Here is an 18,846-nt window from a genome sequence, read left to right as displayed (position 1 = left end):
GTTTAACTTACTGTATAATAAATTTTAATTTTATCCAGCATACTAAATATGTAAAAACTTTCTTTTCCATAACATTTTTTCTCCAAATGTTAGATATAGTTTTATACATCAGTTGCAAATAAAGCAATTATGAGTTTTCCCTCCTTTTCTGGGCAGTGTGTCTCAAATGCTTGGTCCTGGTAATGAAAAATCCCTTCATACTTAATTCTATAATGTTACATAACCTCATCATCAGCACAAGATGACAAGAAAGTTATTTAGAAACTAAATATAATGGCCATTCTACTCCAATGCATTTAATATAAATACAGTACTTCAGGTTGATTAAATACCAGCTAGTTACTTAAATGTAATTGTTGTGAGAAATCTTTACTTTTAAGTGTGATACAAAAAGTGAAAAAAAGAAGTTAAGATGACTTGTGCATACTTAGACTCACAGTAATACACATAGCTGGGACAGGGCAATTATTAAAATAGTGAACAATGTAAAACACATACTAACACAGCATTACAGGAGATTTCTTGACTTTATCAATTGAACCAGGCATTTTCAGACCGGGATGATCAACAACAGGCACCCAAACTTCAATGTCTAGCACCTGAGCAAGTTGCCCAGCTTGCAAGGGTTTTACACAAGTTGGGCAACACAAAACCCATAAACTGTTTCATTTGAAAGCTATTGTTATATTTAATAGCTGGATTCTAAATTTTTGGTTCAGTCTTTTCTGCTCCTTTGAGGCCCCAAGACTTGCAGCACACAAGGTCAGTGCTGCACTCCTCAGAGCCACTGGATCCCACTCACAGCACCTTTCTTTCCAGAGAGCAAGGCCAGGTTCACTGAGCAGTGAGGTCTGAGCACCTCTTAATGCCTGAGCACCTCTTAATGCCTGAGCAATTTAGATTTAAGCCAGATATGAAGCAAACAAATGTTTGCTTCACAGGAAAAGATCCTGAGATGAAATGCCAATTTAAAAGAAAATATGCACCTATCATATTCATTATGTACACATGCAGAGCAATCTGGGGATTTTAGTTCTTCTGCTGTATTTCCTGATGATGTTACTTTTGGATTTCACTCCAAAATGTGAAGCAAGGTATATATTCCTCTCAATTTCACTTTGATTTTTTGTCAAGCATCCAATGGAGAAATGGTAAGGACAGGTTTTAACAATCTGGTTCCTTCCAGAGACCCTAGAGAGACTTCTTGTCTGAGTCAGAGCCTGTTATACACTTTCCCTGCCAAGGCTCATCCAACCTGGCAGTGACAGGATCATACAGCCCTGCCATTCAGTCACACAAAGAGGTATCAAAGCTGTCCCCACATCTCAGAAATCTGCTGTCACAGAGAGCTGTTGTTCTTTCCTGGTGTAAACCTGATGAGTGTTCCCACGTGCAAACGCTGCTGTGTTGAGTAGCCAAGCAGCCACAACAGTGAGCATGAAACACACGGTGGTCAGCATGAAACACACAGTGGTCAGCATGAAACACACGGTGGTCAGCATGAAACACACGGTGGTCAGCATGAAATACACAGTGGTCAGCATGAAACACACGGTGGTCAGCATGAAACACACGGTGGTCAGCATGTAACACACAGTGGTCAGCATGAAACACTCACAGGTGTCCAACACACCCCTGCACAGGGCCCTGCACTCAGCACAGCCTGGGGGCTGCATTAAAAGCCCATACAAGGGTGTATTGTCCAACAAGTAGCTGTGAGCTCCCCCTCTGCCATTTGGCTAAAGAGAGGCTGCAGTACCATTGAACCTTTTGGACATACTCGTCATAGGGAAGGAAGAGTGGAGGGAAGGATTTCAGCAATGCCACACACCACATTTGCAGCTCTTGTTAATGCAGTAGTTGGGTATCACTGGAGCTACTCCTGTAGCATCCAATGACAGGGGAACAAAAAGGACAGCATGGCATAGCCAGGAGCAGGGAAAGTGCAGGGCCTCACCTCAAAACCACACAGATCTGCTCTCATGCGGGTTCCCAAGAAGTCTTGAAAGCAAGAAAAATGTGGATTTCCTCCCTGGTTAGATGAAATATCCAGACTTTCTCATAGTTTGAACATGGTCTGAAGTCTTTATATTAAGCTTTTGCATATTAGGTGAGGAAAAAAGAAGAATATAAAATGCAACACCCTACCCCCAGACAGAAAACCCAACCTTAAAAAAGGGTATATAAATCCTGTCAACCTTTGAAATGCTCTGCTGATTAATTTTCTGTCCCACCCTTGTCACAGGTGAGCCCACCTACTCTCAAAGACAAATGTGAACAAAACCCAATGAGGTGTCCCCAGCCAAACCAAAACAGGATCCAGTTATTAAAAAAAACCCTTTTTTTTCTTCTTTTTTTCTTTTTCTTTTTTTCTCTTTTTTTGTAAAAAAGGGGATGGTGAAGGCAAGGCTGCCCTCAGGCATCTTTAACTTATGCTTTGACAGGTTATGGGGGATTTTGCCAGAGTAATTATTTTTCTATTCAACAATAATGAGAAATTACCATGGCAACCTCCCTTTCACGTAGTGCACTCACATGCTCAAACACTGAAATAATGGCCTAAACATAACCAAAAAAATATTAATTCTCTAAAAATATTTTGGATTAAAATAAACTTAAGGAATAGGTCACAGGAGAGAAGGGGGCAGACACAGCCAGGAAGTTGGGTCAAAGTGAAGATGCTGTGCTGCTGTGGCCAGGTACCCAAGCAGCAAAACGACTTCTTCCACAACTGTCATTGTTCCCTCTGATCCCCTCCACCCCTGGTATTATTTGTAATTTGAAGCATGGCACAAGTCTGAATAGGGTCTCTGAGTAAATGGAATCCTACTGTTTCAATATTTTTCCCCTACTCTGATTTTCTTTGGCAAGGGTAATCAGATTTTAAGTACAATGATGTTCTTTTTCCCCCTCCATCTAAAAGTCCCGTACGTTCACTGTGTGATCTGAGAGTCAAGCTGGGTTCTTCTTTACACCTTACACACTTACATGATTAAGAGTCTGCAAGCTAAATGAGGCTTTTCCACTTGCCTGTGATAGATCTTGCAACTGGAATATGAGGCCAACTGAGACTATGGCATTTTCTTCAAATTCCTTTATTTTTAATAACTTGGAAGGCAGAATGGACTGATGTAAAAAGTCAGTACATGAAATCACACTTTAAAGGATGCAGATATCTTGCAGGACAGAAGTGGAATTCAAAATTATTTTGATAGATTGGAGAAATTATCTGAAATGAAGATGAAATTCAATAAAGCCAAGTGACAAAAGTACAAAACCAAAATGAGGAAAACTGACTAAACCATTTTCTATTGTAGAAAATGGTCCAGATCACAAAGCAAATATGTCGGCAATCAATTGCTCTTGGGAATAAAGGAAATGTCTTAGATACAATATCCTTCCACTCCAGCAAACACATCTCTAGAAAGACTTCAACTGGAATAGCTTGTCCACTTCTGAAGTACTACGGCGAAGTCTGGGCCACCCACTCTTAAAGGAATTAGCTGAGAACCACAGCAATCAATGAGTTTAAAGACACATGCAACCAACCCCAAAAGACTCAAAGGAAGAAAGGTAGAAGGTAGTAGGATCTAGCTGTATTTTGTATAAAACAGAAGAAACTCAGGGGGAACACTTGGTGGCTAACACAGACAGAAGAAGCAGTAATTGGTTCAGTTTGCTGCCAGTGCAGGTTAAGTGGATTAATGCCCTGTTACGGATTCCTAGGCTAGTGTTTTGCACAGGGGAAAGAGGTGCAGAGCACAAGTGCTGTGTTCCCAAGGGGAGTGGGTACAGAGATCCTGCTGCCCACCAGCCTCAGGCAGAGCTGCCCCTGTGCAGCAGCTCCACAGCTCATGCCTAGTGAGAACCTGGATTTGGTTTCTCGCTCACACTGCTTTTGGCTGCACATGTCTAAGAGGTGAAAATATCATATTCAAGCAGAGTTACAGAAACAAATAAATACAATTCTGAACACACACAGGAAACACATCTGTTCTGAAGTCAGACTTTTTTTTAATAATCACTTTTTAGAGAAAACCTGAATTTTTAATGTCAGTCTTGGCATTGGACAAGGCAAAAATAAAAAGAGAGTGTGCACTTGGGAGCTTACATTTTTCTTCTGGCATCTGCAACCCTTCCCTATTGACACTTACTATTTTCAGAACTCTATACATCTACATTCCTGTTGGCAACATATATGTGTCTCATATTCTTTTAAGTTAATGTTGCACAAGGAACTGCTGTCTCCCTAAGGAAAGAACAGCATTCCTTCCCTCCTCCTGTTGCCAGCAAATTAAACTACACTTGAGCTTTCATTTCAAAATGCAGTTCAAGATAAGATTATGCCATTAAATACACCTGGAAAGACTCCACAGCCATTACAGATTACAAAACTCACAGGTTAAAAAAAATCTGACATTGATGTTTATACTCAAAGCAAATGGAAAAACCATGATAAATAAAATGTCCAAATACAAGAAACCAATTATTTTCCCCATTAGTTTTAAATTAGACCAATATTGTCTCTACCCAATATATTTAAGATTCTGATACAAATTGCAAATGAGTAACAAATTAATAGGGATCTATATATCTTAATTGCGTAGATTTGGAAATTTGAGTACTCATCTGTAGGTCTGGCCCTGCAAAGCACAATGCTTTTAAAATCTGGCATAGGGCTTTCTGCTATTTGTATACATTCAGTATGGACCACAGATACTGAGTCCTAAGTTGGTTTTCCTGGAAACAGTATGAACAGAGGGAAAGAGTGGAATGCTCATATGTATGTAGGTGGGAAACCCATATATGGCTGTCTGTTATACAAGAACATGCACACCTTCCCTATTTTTCTGGTATCCTTGCTAAGAATATTGGTACCCTATAGTTAGTAAGACTACTTGAGAAAGAGGACCAATCTGGTTACTCAGGGCTAGTTTTTAAGAACCTCTTTGATTGCTTTTCCATTTGTTATTCTATCTCATTTCTTTTATTTCAAACATAGAGCATATTTTACACAGAATTAAATATACCTTTAATCTTGCACCTAGTGATATCTTACAGAATCTCCATCTTCCTTTCCCTGCCAGGAATGCCCCACTCTATTCCTTCCATTTGTTATTTCACACATATTCACAGTTTTAATGGCATTGCTTTCTTTTATTTCACTTACTACTGTGGCTGGAGTCCATCTCTCAAACAATGTGTAGTAAAACTGGCTAAAAGATTTTAAGACTTGGCTTTGGTCATAAGTAGTTTTCTGTTCCATTATACACTTGCAACGTCTTGCCAAAACTCTGCTCAATGCCCAAAACATATCAGCCTCTTCAGCTCACTTAATAATTAATTGAACTATTGTTTACATTCCACTTAGGAACTTATCTTCAATTACAGTAAGGAAAAAACACCAAGTTTCTGTTTTATTGAAAAGGCAAAATATAATCATGCAACAGATCCCCACAGCAATACCTCCTCAGAGAGACTGTCTGGGGTGCAAAATGGGGGCAACATCTCTGCTTCTCATGTAAATCTGGAGTAGGTTTAAAAATCCAAAGGAATTCCAGGGAAAGGCCCATAATAGGGACTTACTCTTACACATTCACTAGAAATGCCTAATATATCAAGGATCCTATTTTTATTGCCTATAAATCAGTACACTATCAGACAACAGAAAATCAAACATGAATTATTTGATTTCAGAAACAAATGAGAGGGAAAAAATAATAGAAAAAGAGAGAGGCTTTGCAAAATACACAAATTGATCCATGCCATTTTCTTGTTGTACTCTGAACCCAGGCAGGTGAGAATCAGCATCATTTTAGCAAAAACACTGTGCTGTAATGACACTGCCATACAACTCATCTTTGCAGATACAGTGCTTTGAGATAATGTCAATTCTATGTCACAAATAGCAAGTCCTCACTGGGAAATTTTACCAGGGGTTTAGATTAACTGAAGCATGCTGACACTGAAATAAGGACAACTAATATTTTTCTTGTGTTCAGAAGGATGGTTGACCCTTTCCACTAACATATGCCCAAATTAGATACCTTTTGTTAGAGTATTTGTGGGAAATACTCACTAGCCTGGCAAATAGCAAGACCAGTCTACGCACAGCTATAAAAGAACAGTAATTCCACTACATCTCAGCCACCTGATTTTTCCATCTACACAGGTGCCACATGTATAACAATTTGGATATCCTTTTAAAATTGTAGTGCTTAAAATTACAGAGATTTTTAACTTAAGTTGGCAGGAAAGGATAATACAGAGACATACCTGATTCAGTCTAATAACAGAATCAGAGAAGAATGCCTGGTCTAAAACCTATTATTTGTCAGTCTTTAAATTTTACTGAAGCTTGTGGACAAAAGAGAAATGAATTCTTAAATATCCACTCTCTCATGTTTGACTATTCCCCTGCAGCAGACAGGAGACTGCAGTTTAATACTTGTCTGTAAGCACTACAGAGCAGAAGGAGTTAACTTGTGAAATGTGTTATTTCACTGGCTTCTTTAATTTGAATTCATTATTTCCATTCCTGAAACTTGTGCACAAGAATGGATAGGAGAAAGAAAGAGGGGAAAAGAGCAGTGAAGCTGGGCTCAAGACACACTCCACTGCCAATTCCTTGCTGCCAATGTGGCATCATCCTTGAGATTTCACAGCAATATCAGCACTGACCAGCAGAAGATGCTCTTTTGTCCTTTTAAAATATAAGGAATAGATTGCACTTGGTCTCTAGGGAGAAGACCTATATTCTGGCTGTGAGAACAAAAAGACTGGGCATTAACAACCAAATTGTGCAGTTTTTACAGAGCTATACACTTCCACCCACAGCAGATTATCTGTTAGTACTTGGAATATATATGGTGCATACTAAATCCATACTCAAAATTGTTTTAAATTTGAGCCCTTTTTTCAATAGGCATGAAAATATCTCTGGCTGGCTGGAAACAGTAATAGATTTTCTTAGTAGTATTCTCAATCCATGATCACTCCAGACAAATCACAGACCTGAGTTTTGTGTTTATCACAAATGAACCACAGTTACATTTCTCTATTCTGCCAGAGAATACCCCACAGCCTCTGCCTTTGAGAATAGTTTATAGAGTTGGAATATTAAGTGTGTCTATTATCTAATGTACTACTGTCAGCCATACAAATGTTCTTATTTTATTCTGACATTTTGACCTGGTTTCTTTTTTACCTTGTTTACTTCCATCTCTATGAGCAAATGGAAGCTGCTACGCCATCTATCCCAATGAAAAGGCAATAACTAGTATTGCCATGAGTGAATATAGAGCATCAAATATTATGTGTCACTAGGGCACAGAAAAAAACCTGATATTCCCAGCAAGATTACTAAATGAGTCTCTCTAGGTCTATCTATTCAACTGCACCAACTCCCAAGGCTCTAAAATTTAGTGAACACAAATCCCTTTATCATTTATTACAGTGAAAAAAATTATTACTGACAGCTTCTAAATACTATATTGGAACATGGTGGAGAGTCTTTGAGACCTGCATTCCACAGTGGACTCTCCCCACCCCTTTGATTACTGCAGTCTCACAGAAGCACCACGTGCGTTGGAGACCCGTACAAAGCTGGGACCTCCAGAGGCCTCTGATTCTGAAAAACTGCAGTCTAAACTATGATCCAGCAGACTGTTCTTTGAGAGGTCATAAATGCCTCTTCAGCTGAGTTAAAAGACTTACTCTGCTATGTATTTTTCCTTATTCTTGTGTGAATCTGGCAATCTAGGTAGGAAAGGGAAACACAGGTAAGACAATCCATCCTCCTAGTTACAATGTGGAGTCTTGCAGAAGTATCAAATAGTGAAAGGGCTGGGTAATGCAGCTACAAATAGTTGATTTCATCATAAGGAAAGATTATATGGATTGAAAAGACATATAGATGAGGAGATACATATCTCTACATACAGAAAGAAAGCCTGAGAGGGATTATTGGCAAGGGCATGTAGTGATAGGACAAGGGGAAATGGCTCTAAAGCGAAAGCCAGCAGGTTTTAACTAGCACTGTGAGGGTGGTGAGGCACTGGCACAGGCTGGCCAGAGCAGCTGTGGATGCCCCATCCCTGGCAGTGTCCAAGGCTGGGCTGGCTGGAGCTCTGTGCAATGTGGTCTAGTAAAAGGTGCAGAGGATCTGGAAGCAATGATCTTTAGGGTCCCCTCCAGCCCAGCCCATTACACACAACTCTAGCACAACTTTACCCTACAGGACTTGGAGAAAACTCTTGCTAAGACTCATCAAGAGACTTTTAAAATTAAGGATATGCTTAAATGTTTTGCTGAGCTGAGATCCATCTATGCTTTTGCTAGTCTGCAAGTCTAATTAACTCAAAATTATGACTTCTATTAAGCTTTGCAACCAGGTAAGATCATATCAAAATAATGGACAGCTCTAGCCGAAGAGCTCTTATATCTTGGGATGGTACAGGAAGTGGAAAAGATCAAGTGTATTTTATGTTCCATCTCTTATGAAGGACAGGTAATGCACAAAAATTTAATTTAGCAACTAGTCAGAAAAAGAGAAAACAAGAAAGAAGTATTGAAGAAACCACTAATTTTAAAATTTACAACTATATCTACACTTTAAATTATATATTGCTGCATTTAATTGTTTAATAATATGACTGTGGTTTTGGGTGTCCAGGTATCACCCAAAGAAATTGTAAAAGCACTGTATAATTCCAGACAGTACAGAGAAGTAAACATTATGGCACCTTACAAAAATTTTGGCAAGAAGCAATGGTAAGGCACAAATATGAGTTCTTTGTTATGTATAGGTAATAGAACAATCCCTCTATATCTTTGCTTCATAACCAGTGCATATTCTTTAAGCAAAAACCTCCACTGTGGTAATAAAAAAATAATTTCATAAAAGAGTTACAGTGACCTGCAAATTATGTCCCTTAAAAGCTCATTCACATTTTTTATTTAACCCATATCAGAAGCCCCACTCTTGTAAAAATTTTTAAAGGATTAATACTTTTTTATAGCAAAACTACACTGTAAATTAATTCCTGTGTGCATTCTGTACTTATTAGGACTGGTAATCACAGTCATTTTTGTCAGCTGGTGATGTCACTCTATCCACAAATATTATCTATGTTAAATGTGTTTCAGAATCTAAATTCTACTTAAGAGAGAGATAAGAAAAAAGATAGTGTTGAGGTATTAAGTTATTAAGTCTATATTTTAGACTCTATTTACTTGTTCCAGTTTTCAACAATGCAGCATGGTTTCATCTGCAGTGGCCATTTGAAGCACTGGTCAGCTGCAGTGATCAGATGCTCAGGTATTTGAAAATAATACAGCTACATTTATTGTTTGCAATTTTTAAATATACAAACACATGTGCATTCAAACTTAATCAAACATTAAGGCAGAGATTTTCAAAGCTAATTAAAAGACTTATGCATTCATTTTCCACTAAATTAAGTGGAAATCAGATGTTGGAATATTCTATACAAGGCTCCAAATCCCAGCATGGAAATGGAACTTGTTACATTTGCTGAATCAAAGCTAGAGGGTGACAACAGGGCTGGGATTCATCTCACCCCAAGACAGTTGTCTAAATTCATGTGAGATAAAAAGCCTCCTGCAGATCTCTGTCTCTTCACTGTCTGTAGAGGGAGCCTAGAGAATGGTTCAGTCTAGCCATGTAACTTTTTTAGGGATAAAGGTAGGTAAGAGAAATCCTATTCTATATATCTACTAAGAATTTAAAAGTCAGAAAGAAAACTGGTTGAGGCTTTGAGAGCTTAGTGAAGGACAAAAATACGTGAAAAGCTGGATGAAACAACTGTATCTACTTTGTCTAGATTTTTACAGTCTTGGCAGGAAAACCAATAAATGATGTTCAAGTTTTCTGCTCACAATTCTCAAAGATCTCCAGGCTGCCAGGTTCCTGCTGTTTCATATAAAAAGCTCCAAGTGGCAGACAGAAGTTGGAGAACTGGTTAAAGACTTCTGCCAGTATGAAATACTTTAAATGAAGAAGATGTGATTATTTGCCTGGCTTCCTAACTTTACTCCCCAGCTAGCCACAGTTGCAAATAAAGGCACTTAAGCCCTTTTTTTTTAGTCTCATACTGTATTTGGATACAAAATTCCTGCCCAAAATACAATTAAGCTAGAGACAGAATTGCTTATGTATATCTTCCTATGTCCTGGGTAATCTGAAATATAAGGAAATCCCAGGTCAAGACAACACAAATCAAATAGTGACATTTCTCATGAGTTATCCTGTGACCCTCAGACCACTCCTGCGCTCTGTTTCTGCGGGGTAGCACTACCCTTCCCAGCACAAAACACTCACTGCTGGGCAGGTACAGCCACATCTGACTAACAAAGGAACAAATCAGCAGTTCAGGTGGCTTTGACAAAGTGAGGATGAGCTGGGCTCCAGACACTTGCATATTCTCAGTGTACACAACAGTTTTCAAGTTTTGGTGGTGAGAAGCACAAGGAAGTGCACTTTTTAAACTGACATTTGCATTTACAAATTAAAATTCTGATTCAAATGGAGATGTCTGAATTGCCTGCTCACCATGAAAAATCTACTTAGAACCAAAACTTTTACTGTTATTGCCGCTATAATATTGTAGAACAGTGTAACAGATCACTGACAAGGCTGTTACGGTTGCTAAATCAAAGGGTACACTCCACTGAAAGGCACTGAAAGAAATATAGAGAGAATGAAGCACAGAGGTTGTGATAACAGAGTGGGTTTGTGTGTTTGTTTTAATTATTAACTTTAAATTTTCACTTCAAAAGAAATGGGAGAATTTATGCATACCAAGAAGTGCTCCCTTTCAAAACTCAGTCTTCACTGAGGAAAGTAAGTAAAGCTTTCTTCTAAATGGCATCTCTTATCTTGTCAACCTCATTTAAAGTAAAAAGGCATCAATAGTAATAATAAAATTGCAGCTTGGTGAACAATTCCTTTACAGAAGCCAGCTACTACATCCTGTAACAAATTAAAAACTCCAAAAGTCTATGCAGGTCCCCAGAGAAATGCTATTTAATAAAGCAAACACTGATATTGAATGTGACAGAATTCCATTTGCTTCAGAATCCCATCCAACTGAGTTTGGCTGCAGCTGAAGCAATTAGAGAAAGCTGTGATTTAATGATTATGCTAAAACCCTAGACAAACAAAGCTTTCACCTACCAAGTGGCCACTTAGCTGTATCACTACCACAAGTATGTATAAAAATCCTTGTAGGATTTTCATTTGCTGTCAGTCAACTACTAACAACATGAGCAATTACTTACAAAAAATGTCTATTTACTAGCTACCCTACTGCTTAAACATGAAAAATGTATAAATCTAAATTTAAACAAAGTAAGCAAAATCAAGTGTGAGCTACATATGTCAAGGAAATCACCCACTAAGGTCATCCTTGAAGCTGAGTCCTGATACAATCCAGTTCAAAGCTCATAACAGGTAGTAGGTTTTTTTTTAATATGCCTTTATGTTGTATATGATAATCTACTGGGGCCTCACCTCTGGGTCTGTAAACATTTAATGAAATTTTAAACATCTTTTCATTACAACAGTGGCCTCCTATGAACTACAACCAATCACTTCAGACTCTGTGGACCTGTTAAATCAGTAAAACTGATTCAGTTAAGATTTCTTAGATTGCCAGAAGTGGTATTTGGCCTTTCCTGTTTTCTAATGCTGTCAAAATTTTTCTGTGTAAGGTTGCAGTACATAAAGAAGTGCAAAAAAGTGACAATTCAGAAAACTTGCTTACAGAAAACGTGAATTTGCTTTGAAACTCGGGTCTTTCTTGGTGTGTTCCTGCCAGCCAGCAAACTACGATGTGAAAAAAGGACTGATGTGTCTTTCTGATTTTCATTTTCACATTAGTCAAAGAGCCAAGTGACACCTTGGACTTCTGATGTAGATTTTTACCCTCAGTGCCTGCCAGGTGAAGGCAACTCTTGACAAAGAGCAAGCAAAGCTTTTGAAAAAGCAGTTTCCTTCCTCCCCAGCTAAGGAATAGGATCTAGAGACATATGTGTACCTACAGCCTAAAAAAACCTACCAGTGTTGATACGAAATGTTTAAAACCAGAAAGAATATAAATCTGTGAGAAAGCTCAAACACACAGAAAACTATTTTAAGAAAGAAAACAGTTTTGCATAACATGGATAAGTATGGACAAAGTTGCTGCAGAGGAGACTGAAATAACTTCAAGAGCTCACAGAAGTGTCCCTATCGAGCAGCTCAGACCTATTTTCAAAAATCTAAATCCTCATATATTAACAATAAAATATACTTTGAGCACACCATTGTTTGTCTGTTTCATTACAGTTGCATATTTCTAACTAAAATATACAATGGTCATGTTCAGAACCCTATTTTTTTTTCCTAATTACACTGTGTTTCCCTAGAGTGCCATAAACCCAGAGCATCCACAGTTTCAGAGCTTTCCTAAAAGATTTGTGTTCATAGTACCAAGAAGCCTGAGACAGCAGCAATAGCATTGACAAAGCCAAGAAACTACACAGTCCCATTTCTGGGAATGTGTTAACTGCCAGAGGAGCTGTCATCTGAAAGTGAGACAGAAAATCAGAAAGGATTCAGTGCTAATGCCTTCTTAGACTAGGAGAACCTTATATCAAGCTCAGCCCAGAATATATAGATCCACATCAAGCAGCTTGTTTTCTACTCGTGCAATGACAACCACTATGAGATGTTATCATATTTCTTTGCCCTATGTTTTGTCAGAACCTACAAAATTGTAGCTGGATCACTCTATAGGTCCTCAATGAAATATTATATCAAAATAGCACAGATGGTCTTTGGAGGCTGCTGGTTTCAGGTGCTGAATGTTCTTAGGATTCTCCTCCTCTAAATGAGCTCTTACCCAGTCACTTGAATTTTACACCTGATTTCTATCTGGCACACTGAAGGATCACCTCTCAGCTCTAGAAACAAAATTACTAAGTCTTTTTTTCTCACCTCTTCCTCTCTTAGTTCTACTTTCTGATTTGTAAAGTTTTTTTTCTAAAATCAGATGCACAGACACACATTTTTGTTGATGCTCTCAGCTTCAGTAGTAGTATATCCTGGATTAGGCAATCTGTTTCTTAAAATCACATATCAAGTTATCCCTGGCCTGAGGCATTCTAGAATGAATGTGAACTTTTTATAACCTCCACATGTGAGATTTGAAAGCTGCAAGAAGCCCATCAGTAGCTGCCAGGTCAGCAGAGAGCCCACCATGTATCTCATGGCATACCAGCAAGGGCAAAGGAGTGTACTGAGGATCAAATATATTTTGAATTAAGCAAGCAGTTCCTTGTTCAGACTCCTGTAAATGTACTTGTTCAGAAAGGCTCAGCATCTGGCAGGAGTCAGGACTGGACTGAGTTCCTTCTGACTTGATTCAACCCTCCCCAGTACAGCTGACAATCACAGGCCTTCACGTCCTGAAGTCTCAATAGACTTGCAGAACAGGGACAGAATCAAAGCAGCTTCCCTGTCTCTCCCTGCAAACACTCGTGCACCTTGATCTGAAGGGACCACAAGCAGCATTACACTGTCAGTACTCTCCTCATTCCTCTGCCAATATTCCAAGCACTCATTAGAATCAGTCAAAGAGGTGACACCAAACTGCCCAGGGCACATGGCCTAGAAACTGCAGAGATACTGAATATTTTCAGCTGTATTATGTAGTATGCAGCAGATAAAAGATACTATGGTTTGTGAGCTGATACACATTTATATACATATAGATGATAAAGATGATAAAGATATAGATATAAATGATATCGATGATATAGATAGATATAGAGATATAGATATATAGAGATAGAGATATAGATAGAGATATAGATAGATAGATAGATAGATAGATAGATAGATAGATAGATAGATAGATAGATAGATAGATATTAACTGAATGCAGTGGTCAAGATGGGATGTAAATACAGAAGTGTATGTTGTACATGATGAGTCTCACAATAAAGAATGTCCTAGGGAAATATCTAACCTATCAGACCATCAGCAGCAGTGCCTTGGAAACATAAAAGGAACCATGGTGTTCCACAATGTTCCTGTGATAATAGGCACAGCAGTCAGGGATAATAAATGTCTCCTTAGGAGATGTAGGGTGAAAAGGTGATACAGTATGAAGTAACCATTGCTCTAAGAACTTATGTTTCCTACTTGAAAAGACCTTTTTGCACTACTAGAAAATGTCCACTTGCCAGGTATACTTCATAGATTTAATCAAGTAATGCTTTTTGTACTTCCAAGGTGTCCATGTTTTAGATTTTAAAAGGGAAAAAAACACAAAAGTAACTTAAACTCATGATAAAATAAAGAGAAACAAACTACAGTTTTTTTCCACATTGACTACTACTATCGTAAACAGCTCTAAGGAATATGCATTATATAGATACATATGCATTTTCATTATAAAAATGAAAATATTTTTTTCCATCCAGACAATGATCAAAATAATCCTGGATGCCTTCCTGATCTACAGGGTCTACCTGAGGTGAGATGCAGCAGTGCCTGTTCTGCATGGTGTGGTGCTTGGAGCACATAGATAGAATTGCAGATCTCTGAAATTGTAAGTCTTTAGTATCTGGTTTCTTGCTACAAGCTCAGAATATCTCAGTCCTCTATTCTTCTGCTGTAGACTTTGCAAGCTGTAGCTCATCCTATCAAAAAATAACTTGAAATCAAAGCTGTCAGGCCCTCTAGATAGACAATAAAGTTTGTTTTCTTATAAGAACAGAAGTCTGACCTAATTGTAGCCATGGCTGCAGAGAGAAGTTAGAGTGTCCTTAAATGCATTTAAAAATGAGCAATGGAAGAAAGGGAATTCCAAACTCTTTTCTTCTTCAATAGGACTAATTTCAGCCAATGGCACAATCTTCAGAGCCTGGCTATGCTCTGAGTAGAAGCACAGAATGGTTTACATATTTTAATTGTGCATGTTCATTCTCATGGCCATCAATGTCAAATAACTGGAAGCTCACTTGGAGGCAGGGTGTTGAACAGAGTATAAATTTCTCATATGGAGAAAAAAACATTATCATCATTGATATTCTCTTATCTCATTCAGCTTCTTTGATTTGAGTGTTACGATCAAAAGGAAGTCACCCAAACATATTAAAGGTGATGCAAGTTTCACAATTCCCTGTTGTGTGTAACTTAAAAAATTAACAGTTCATTAAAATCCAAAGAGATATGCTTAGGGGAGACCTGACCAGAATTCAAGACTAGATTCACAAGCATCTGAAAGTACTGCCCATGTGTTTTTAAAAAGGCCCAGAAGCAGCATGTATTCTACACTTCCATTGCCTTCACCTGCAAAAGTGGTATCTCTGCTTCAATAACTAAATAGCTAGACAGAAATTTAATTGTTTTTTCCTCTAGTTCTCAAAGGGACCATGTTTTGCACCAATATAAGAAAAAATCAGGTTATTTTATCTAATTCATGACATACTACCCAGTGGTAGGAAGAGAAAGATGGCAGTTCCCATTTCCTTCATGCTTTGATAGAGAGTCAACAGAGAAGTAATACAAACTGACAGGTTTTTATGACTGACCTCCTGATACCTACTGGTGCATAAACATGTAGTTGTTAGAACTTATCACTAGGGCCAGGGTTATCCCCTCCTGACTAGGAGTCTGCCAAGTCGTAAATAAAGAAGCTAAAAATAGAGTTTCAAAATAATGTGTTCTATTTAGTGGATTCTGCCCCTGAAATATCATGTCCCAGAAAACCCCTAAACAGGAAAGCTGAGATTTCAGCATTTCTTGTCTTCAGTTTCCAGATGTTGCACAAAGCTTGGTAGGTAGGAAGGGCACCTAAGTGTGTCTCCAGTGCTGAGCAGTGTCCCTGAGGGACAGACAGCACTGGGACCAGGGCTGGTCCATCTCCATCAGTGACACAGACAACGTGAAGCTGAGTGGGGCAGCTGACACACCTGAGGGGTGAGACAGAATTCAGAGGGACCTGGACAAACTCTAGAAGTGTGCCATGAGCTTCCACACAACCAAATCACATGAAGTTCCATACAGCCAAATGCAAGGTCCTGCACCTGATCCAATGTTCACAATATATGGGTTTGTAGGGCAAAGGAGGAGGAAGAAATGGTTACATTTCAATGAGCTTGAGACCAATCTCATGGGCTGAATGGCAAAGAGTGGTCAGAGACTTCAAAGTCCAATTCACACACACCGAGACTGCTTTGCAACATGCTCTGACATCCAGTAAGTTGAGACATTCACATGATTTACCTCTAAAGTGGCAATCCAAATACAAATTAAAACATTGGCAGGGGTGAAGAACATCCCCTCTTACCTTCCCCAGACAAAATTAAGAGGAAAAATAGAGCTCATTTCTGTGCCTGCTTTTTGAGAAGAAAATTTTAGGTCCCTACCCTCAGGGATTTAGATAGACAGCTTTCTCTGGGTGAATCCCAGCTTTGATAGGATGCTGAACTTCTGCAAAAAAACCCAGAAAATAATCCCCTTTTCTAAAGACCACACCATCAAGAGTTTAGTGCTCACCTTAGCAAAGGGCTAGTTCGAAACTCTGCTCTGAGGTGCCTGGCTCTCACACTACACTTCACATGGAAGCAGCCTGTGGTTTCATTCCATTCTGAGGGCCATGCACCTTGCTGTGAGATTACCAAACTTTACCTTTTTTTCAAACTTAACTGGTTTTAGCTAACATCTAATCCTCTCTGCGCATGAGAAATAATCACCAAAATCAGCAAGAGCTTTTAACTTTGAGTTTATGAGAGAGGAGTATACCAAATGTACAATACACCCACTCCTAAGAGAGATTTGTGGATGATCTGAGGACAATTAAACGAAAGAAAACCCCGCTGACTTTGGAGGATCCCTTTCCTTCCTGTGACAGAATCTCTGTGACAGAAATCAGAATTTGGCACTTTGGGCAAATTTGGAGCTGACATGGCTCAGGAGTGCTTGACAGGTGCTGTCTGTGAGGGGGGGACTTTCTATTAGTCCCTTCCAGGAGAGAGCAACAAAATCTCTCTGCTGCCTTAGCTCTAGAATCTCCTTTCCAGGCACCTGCCATACGCCTAAAGGCATTAGAGAAACATGGTTACATTTATTACCATGAGACTAGCTGGCTTTGTTAGAATATCTGACACAAAACCCGCATTTTTTAATGGCCTGATTTGTTTTTGCAGAAAGCTGAATCTTGGTATATGAGCTGTCATATCAGATTCTATTTTATTCTTTTATGTTTACAAAGTATTGCATAAACAGGAACAGCTGGTGTTGATTTATAAACACAAGAGTTGTCTTAAGAATTTAGGTAATATTTTGCCAACATTTAAGTCTAATCATTTGCAAGCAATTGTTTTTTACCATAGTGGACAATGGTTCTTCTGCTGCCTAAAGACAAGGATATTTTCTTATAATACTAATAATGAAATTCTGAATTAGACTTAGAAGAAGGATCTTATGTACATAAGTCCATCTATTTATATATCTGAGTATGTGTCTTTGTTCATCCAGAATTTCTTAGAGAATGCCATGCCACAACATTTGGGTTTTTTTTTTTTTTTGTGAAATGCAGACAGTTTTTATCTTATTCTAAGTTTCAATGAAGGGAAGGCTAAGATCTGGTTAATAAATCATTAAAAGATAGCAAACAAAGGGTAGAAATAACTGGCAAGATTTTGCAGCAGAGGAAAGCTGCCTACCCAACTCCCAAGGACCTGAGATGTTAGGTAGAGTCTTGTAGGACTTTGAAAGAAGACGGATAACAGCAGGAAAAAAATTACCAGGCATGGAGAGTCACTCTGGCTAGCTGATCTGAATGCAAAGAGTTGTGGGGAGCTTAAAATACTAAACAACAATAAAACAGCAGAGGGTATTGATGAATGCAAAGTAATGCATATGAGGGAAAAAAATCCTAATTAGATCTAAACCACAATGGACCTTAGCTATTATCATGCGGCACAAAAATCTCTGAACCATTATGGATAATTCCATGGAAATGTTGGTTTAATGATATGTAGTAATAAAAGAGGCCAACCACATGCTTTCAGATCAGGAAAAAAAGGTAACTGGGGATGGGTACAATGGAGGTTTGCAAGTCATGAAAGTTCTGGACTTTCTGTGTGTAGAGAATGATTATTCAGTCCAAAAATCATCATTGTAATAAATAAATTACAAAAAAAAATCTGAGGACACAATAAAATTAGCTCACAGTTTTAAACCCAGTAAGAAGAAATAATTTTTCATGCAATGCACAAGCTGTAGAATTCATTGCTGCTGGGCTTCAAGTTACAAGCATAAACAAATTTTAAAACATATTAGGTGTATTAGCAGAGGCAGAATACACTGGCAATTCCAGAATGTAGTGCTCCAGGCACAATCTCCCATTTGGGATGAGCTGAGATATCAGTAAAAAATGTTTGATCATTTCCCATTTTTGCTCACTTATCCTTTCCCAATCCATCTGCTACTGGTGGCAGGATAGTTGACATCTGACCCTCCTTCCCCACAAATCTTCCCTTCTGAAAAGCCTGTTTCCAAGGCCTGATCTTCTGTGTAGTAAATATTAAATCCTGTAACTCCCTTTGACTTCCAGGTTCATATCACTGTCTCATCCTCAATTAACTGTTTCTCTGCTCATATCCCTTTCCCCCTTGCTTTCCACCAATACTTCCAAAGATAGAGCAATTTATTTTCTCAGCTGATTCCGCTTTCCCACCTGCCTTCATTACACTTTCTCAAAGATTTTTAAGTTCACGCAATGTGATGCTTTTCATAAGAATTTTGTAAGACAAAGAGCATCCTCCTGC

At 38.5% G+C, this 18,846-nt stretch overlaps 2 protein-coding genes across 11 annotated transcripts in view; both read right to left on the bottom strand.

The window, feature by feature from the left end:
• Positions 1-18,846, bottom strand: part of QDPR (quinoid dihydropteridine reductase) — a 383,857-nt gene that overhangs the window by 121,293 nt on the left and 243,718 nt on the right. The window lies entirely within an intron of this gene.
• The window catches only part of LDB2 (LIM domain binding 2), a 212,914-nt gene that overhangs the window by 141,313 nt on the left and 52,755 nt on the right, over positions 1-18,846 (bottom strand). The window lies entirely within an intron of this gene.

Source organism: Ammospiza nelsoni, chromosome 4, assembly GCF_027579445.1.
Source record: "Ammospiza nelsoni isolate bAmmNel1 chromosome 4, bAmmNel1.pri, whole genome shotgun sequence".
Taxonomy (NCBI): Eukaryota; Metazoa; Chordata; class Aves; order Passeriformes; family Passerellidae; genus Ammospiza; species Ammospiza nelsoni.
The sequence above is the reverse complement of the archived record's forward strand: the minus strand, read 5'-3'. Positions and strand labels throughout refer to the sequence as shown.